Source organism: Fukomys damarensis, unplaced genomic scaffold (genome assembly GCF_012274545.1).
Source record: "Fukomys damarensis isolate Sample0158 unplaced genomic scaffold, DMR_v1.0_HiC HiC_scaffold_34, whole genome shotgun sequence".
Lineage (NCBI taxonomy): Eukaryota > Metazoa > Chordata > Mammalia > Rodentia > Bathyergidae > Fukomys > Fukomys damarensis.
Window position 1 is genome coordinate 20,344,806 of NW_022900946.1, and position 6,313 is coordinate 20,351,118.

Genomic DNA, 6,313 nt, shown 5'->3' on the forward strand with positions numbered 1-6,313 from the left:
CTCCGCACGGGGTCCCTCCGGCAGCTGTGCGCCGCCGGATCAACCCCCCCAAGCCCACGTAGCTGCGCGCGTCTCCGCCTCGGTGCGCCGTGGTGTTAGCTTCGCCAGACCCCAGACGCAGGGGTCGCCACCTGGCCGGGCTGGTGAAGCAGCGACAGAGGAATCCGCTCCGGCCAGGGGCGGGGCAGAGTGTGTGTTCCACCGACCGATCAGTCCCTGGAGCAGCCCGGAGAGGAACCGGAAAGGACGGCCAGCTGTCTTTTTTTCTTTTCTTTTCTTCTTCCCCCTTTTTACTGGCACCTTAGCACTGAACTGCGTCCCCAGCCTCCCACTCATTTAATTTTTTTTTTTTTTTTTTTTTTTTTTTTTTTTTAGACGGGGCCTCGATAAATTGCCCAGGCTGGGCTCAAATGCTCATCCTCCTGCTTCAACCTCCCAGAGCGCTGGTGTTACAGGGAAGGGCTACTTTGCCCATCTTCACCTGCATTTTAGACAAAATAGTGAACAGGAGGAGCAACCTGCAGATACAAACTAAAAATACTGTTATCCTGGATTTCTCTGGTAGGGTTTCTGTAATAAAATGCCACACCCTGGGTGGCTCACACAGAAATTCCTTTTCCCCAGTCCTGGAAGCTGGAAGTCCGATGTCAAGAGACCAGCAGGGTCTGCTTCCTGTCAGGCCTCTCTCTCCCAGGCTTCAGGAGGGCTGCCGCTTGCTGTTTCTTCACAAGGTTGTCCTGGGTCCATGGGCCCCTATGTCTCCTCTTCTTAGAAGGACGTCAGCCACTTGAATTTAATCACCCTTTTATAGGGCCTGTGTCTAAATACAATCACATTCTCCGGTGCTGGGTGTTAGAGCTTCACTAAAAAGATTTTGAGGGAACACAGTTTGGTCCATAACAGATCCTACGTTTGCCATCAGATCTGCAAAATTAAAAAGTCCGAGGATGCCAAGTATTGGTATGTGTGGCCCACATGAAAATTTGTGGTTGCTCTATGATGCGATGAACTCACCACTGAGAATTTGGTTGAGATTGAACACTGACAAAGCTCACCTATAAAGAGAGCATGAAGCCAGTCACACACCTGTAATCCTAGCACTCAGGAGGCTGAAGCAAGAAGGTCACAATGAGTTCAAGGCCAGCCTGGGCTACACAACAAGGACCTGTCTCAAAAAAAAAAGTAGGAAAAATCTGATTACTTAGTGATGAGGCTTCCTGGGGTGAGTAGAGCAGGTTTCCCCACTGGTAAGAAAACGGCCTGAGAAGCCAGGTATGGTGGTACACACCTGAAATTCCAGTACTATGGGAGGTTGAAGCAAGATGAACACAAATTCAAGCCCAGCCTGGGCAATTTAGTGAAATCCTGCCTCAAAATAGAAAATAAAAAAAGCCAGGTGTGGTGGCACATGCCCATAATCCTCGTACTGGGGAGGCTGAGGCAGGAGGATCACCCCAAGTTAGACCAGCGTGGACTACATAGCTCAAGGCCAGCCTGAACTATGTAATAAGACCTTGTCTCAAAAATAAGGAGAAGGAGAAGAATAAAAGGGGATGGAGTTGTACTGAACACTCTGGGTCGAAAACCCAGAACCACAAAGTAAAATAAAATAGAAGGACAATGGCCAAAGTGATAAAGAGCTTTTATTGTGATAAGGGGATGAGGCTGGGGTAAAGATTCCTCCAAAGTGGCCAGGGCTTTCCATATTTAAATTTCTCTCCAGAGAAAGAGAGCCAGAGTCAGAGCTTGTCCAGCTGGGGACAAAGGGACAAAGGGGAAGAGGATGCACAGAACTTCAAAGCTGTTAGCAATCAGACATCAAAAATGCAATCAGACTCTTTTTTGGGAGGAGGGGTGCTGAGGAGGATTGAACTCAGGTCCTTGGGCTTGCAAGGCAGGCCACCGGACCGCTGAGCTAAATCCCCAGCCCTCAGTCAGACTCTTTATCATCAGGAGCAAATGAAAACCTCCTCTTGGGAAATCAGTTTGATGATGTTTAATAAAGCTTAAGCATCTAGGCTCTGTGGTGGACAAAAGTGAGCACAAACCCTTTGTCCCTCCCCTCTCTGAGAGGTGGCATCAGATCCTTTCCACATCCCACAATGATCCAGTCAGCCAGCTCAGGTACCAGACACAGTGGGGAGAAGCCTTCCACCATTTACCTGCAGTTTCTGAAATCTTAGCAGCAAGAATCATCTAGGGGAGACACACACACACACACACACACACACACACACACACACACTCACAGAGACAAAGACAGAGACAGAGAGACACAAACTACCCTGTAGCTCAGTGGTGGAACACTTGCCTACCACACAGGAGGCCTGGATTCCATCCCGCAGCACAACAAACAAAGAAACAAATAAACAGCAAATGTGTTAAGCCTCTCAAGTTGTAGGTTGGTTACTGGCTGTGCCATCACGTCTGGTGCGTCCCCTCCTTATCTGGACATAATGCCAGCCTCTTTGTGGGTGGCCAGAACTCCGGTCTAGCAGAAAGGCTGGAGGCTAGGACTCCTGGTTTCAGAGAAGCCTGGGGATCGGATTCAAATGTCCGAAGAGTGCCTGGGGCTGGGAGCCAGGCCAGCTGGGATGAAAGATCTGCATGTGCCCACAGATAAAGGGCTTTGCCTCTCTGAGCTGGTTTCCTCATCTGTGAATGGTGTGACCTCATAGGGATGCCCAGGGGATCAAAACAATATAACGTGTGGGTGAGTCACTTCTGTGACCTTGGGAAAGCTCACCAGCCAGGAGTAAGTGTGATACTTCACCGGGGATTGAACTCGGGTCCTTGTGCTTGCAAGGCAGGCCCAGACCACTGAGCTAAATCCCCGGCCCTCTCATCTATCTTTATACTCCTAGAAGCTAGGAAATGTTATCATCCCCATTTTACAGATGAGGAAACAGGGCTGCAGAGATTAATTAGCTAAATAGCACAGGCACACATATCTGGGGCTCTTTTTTTTTTTGGCGGCGGGTTTGGGGGGATACCAGGGATTGAACTCAGGATCTTGCACTTGCGAAGCAGATGTGGTGCCACTGAGCTAAGTCCCTGGCCCAGGTGCACACATCTGTAAGGGGCTAAACTGGGATTGGACTGAAGCCACTTGATTCCAGCACCAATGAACCAAGCTCCTCTGCTGTATTGTTTTATAGGGTTTGTTCCTGGTTTGTAGGTCTATACCTCCTCCCACTCACTAGGAAGATTGTGAGGCTCTTGGGAGAAGGACCTTAGCCACATCATCTGCCAGGAGTGGTAAAGCCTGGGTGACTCTGGCACTTGGAGGGCACTCTAAATTTAAGTTTGCCAGCCGGGTGTGGTGGCGCACCCCTATAATCCCAGCACTCGGGAGGCTGAGGCAGGGGGATCGCTGTGAGTTCGAGACCAGCCTGGGCTACATAGTGAGTTCCATGTCAGTCTCAACTACACAGTGAGACCCTGTCTCAAAAAACAGACAAACAAAAAAACTTACCTTTGCCAAGGAGTCCAGTGGCAGGGGAAGCTGGAGCGCCTTCCGTCTTTCTGTGAAAAGTATTGCTAATAGTCCTCCACCTTCCCTTGCAAAGCATTGGTGCCCCCTACTTTCTGCTGGCAGGGAGCCTTGTCCTGGCCCCAGGACTCAAGAGTCCCAGCCCCTGAAGGAGTCCTTGCAGCTCTTTTCCCACAAGCCAGAATTCCAAGTTCCCATCCACTCCTGTTTTTCCAAGTCCCAGTACCCAAGCTGCCAGGTCCCACAGAGTCAGGAGCCCTGGCCCCAGCCAGAGGTATGCAAACCTAACTGATACTGATTGGCAAAAGCTAGTTATGGGGCCAGGAATGTAGGCACGGTAGAGCACTTGCTTAATACGTGTGAGGCCCTGGATTTGACAAAAACAAAACAAAACAAATAAACAAAAAACAAAGGAAAAGCAAGCCAGGTAGCCAGGCACAGTAGTGGACACCTGTCAACACAACTACTCTGAAAGCTGAAGCAGAAGGTTCACAAGTTTGAGGCTAGCTAGCCTGGGCAATTTACCAAGACCGTGTCTCAAAGTAAAATTTTAAAATAGGGCTGTGGATGTAACTCAGTGGTAGAGTGCTTGCCTAGCATATGCAAAGCCCTGGGTTTGAGCCCCAGCACAGAAAATACATAATTAAATAAAATAAACTTGACTATACTCTGGCAGTAGTTTGAAATCAGGAGGGAGTATTTTCACCACAGAAATTGGCACATAAAAGTCAGAGCTTTTCTGCTGGGTGTGGTGCTTGAGGGAGTATTTTCACCACAGAAATTGGCACATAAAAGTCAGAGCTTTTCTGCTGGGTGTGGTGGCTCACGCCTGTAATCCCAGCACTCGGGAGACTGAGGCAGGAGGAGTTTGAGACCAGCCTGGGCTACATAGTGAATTCCAGGTCAGTCTCAACTACATAGTGAGACCCTGTCTCAAGGAAAAAAAAAAAAAAATAGATCAGGGCTTTTCTTCTCTCCAGGAAGCCTCCTTTTATCTACTCAGCCACACACCACTCTCCCTGCCCTCAGTCCCTCATGTAGCTGCTCTCCAGACCAGGAGCCCCCATCTGTTTAAGGTCTGGGGGGTTCTGGAGTCTGAGGAGTCCTAGGGGGCCAGGGATTTAGCTCAGTGGTGCTGCTGTCTGCTTTGCAAGTGAAAGGTCCTGGGTTCAATCCTGATTACCAAAAAAAAAAAAAAAAAAAAAAAAAAAAATGCTCATGATGCACTTCAAGGCCTGAGTGGGCACCACTGAGTGCCTAAGCTACACTGGGGCTGGTCCCTAGTCTTCTGCCCTGGATCCTGGATCCTCACCTTCCATACAAAGGACTCCAGTCCCAGCTAGAGCATGGGGCCAGCTCTACACAAGGCAGCAACCCACTGAGAGCACCAGGTTTGGATGTGCACATACTTGACTGTGTCTACAGGCAAGTCACCTTAGCTGTCTGGGCTTCAGTGTAAATCTCTGCAGCATGACAGTCAGGAAAGACCACGACCCTAAGGTCATATTTCTGTGGTCCACAGGACCTCAAGCAAGACAGGTGACCTTGCAGAGCCTCAGCTTGCTCATGTGTGAAATACAGCATGTTACCCTGCTTCCTTGGAATGTCATGAAAGTAAACAAACTATGCCCATAAAAAAGCTGACTTAGCAGAGGGCATAACATGTTAGGTTGGTTGTTGTTTTCATTGTTAATCATTTCTTATCCCAAGGCAAGCATGGTCGTTCACACCTGTAATTCCAGCACTCAGGAGGCTGAGGCAGAAGGATTACCCTAAATTAGGGGCCAGCCTAGTCTACATTGTGAGTTCAAGGTCAGCTTGAACTACATCAAGACCCTGTCTCAAAAAGCCAAGAAAATAGGGCCAGGGATTTAGCTCAGTGGTTCTGCCTCCTACCTCTCAAGTGCAAGGTCCCAAGTTTGATCCCCAGTACCAAAAACAAACAAAAAACCCACAAAAAACAAAAATAAAACAAAATAAAAACATTTTTTAAAAGGGCCTGGGTAGTAAAATGAATCAGAAAGTTAACTACTGCATGGCTTCTCTTATATGAGAAACTCAAAGTATAAATAATTTAAAGAGTAAAATAAAAGACAGAGACACAACACAGAGAGGTGGGCCTTTTGGAGATGGGGAAGGGATCTATGAATAGAGGAAGGGAGGAAAAAGAAATAAAATGGACTAAAATGTGATATATACCCTGTATATATGTACCAATTCCCCACAATATAGGTATTCAATATGAATCACAAATGAACATAGCTCATTTGTGAAGGCCCTGGGTTCAACCCCTAAATACACACACACACACACACACACACACACACACACACACACACACACACGGCAATATCCAGGGAAAAGGAAGAGCTTACTTACATCGATCTCGCGTAGGATCACACACAGTAGGTGCTCAATTAATGCAGTCAATTTCAACAACAGCAGCAGCAGCAAGACGGATTAGTGCCTCTGAGAAGGTGGAGGCGACTTTCCTTTGACCCCGCCTGGCCTTTCGGGCCACCAGGAGGCGCCCAGGCCCCTCCCGCGGCACCGCCCCCTCACCTGTGCAGACCGAACACCTGGCGCCGCCTCCGGAAGAGGGGACTGGGGACGTGGGGACCTCGGAGGCAGCCGGCGGCGGCGGGTGAGAGGCTGGGGGTGCCGGGGGAAGAACCCTCCGGCTTCGGGCCGAAGTGTCTGCGGGGAGGCGTAGGGGTAGCCGGGACCGGGCCGGATGTCTGGCACCGCGGGGCAGCCGGGACACATACAGGAAGGAAGGTGGTGGCTGGGTTTCGGCCACCTGGATTCGGGAAGACCCCC

The 6,313-nt window shown here is 49.5% G+C and overlaps 1 protein-coding gene and 1 long non-coding RNA gene across 2 annotated transcripts in view; one reads left to right on the plus strand and one right to left on the minus strand.

Annotated features, from left to right (window-relative positions):
• Positions 1 to 380: 380 nt before the first annotated feature.
• Positions 381 to 5,999, minus strand: LOC104847942. The gene is made up of 3 exons (XR_776263.3): positions 5,873 to 5,999; positions 3,476 to 3,525; positions 381 to 1,055 (listed from the first exon to the last, which is right to left on the minus strand). It is a non-coding gene; the product is annotated as an uncharacterized LOC104847942 (long non-coding RNA).
• Positions 6,000 to 6,069: 70 nt separating this feature from the next.
• Bicdl2 (BICD family like cargo adaptor 2) overlaps positions 6,070 to 6,313 on the plus strand; it is a 6,988-nt gene continuing 6,744 nt past the window's right edge. Inside the window, exon 1 of the mRNA XM_010603593.2 lies at positions 6,070 to 6,137. The gene's annotated coding sequence lies outside the window, so the exon portion shown is untranslated. The remainder of the gene's footprint in view (positions 6,138 to 6,313) is intronic.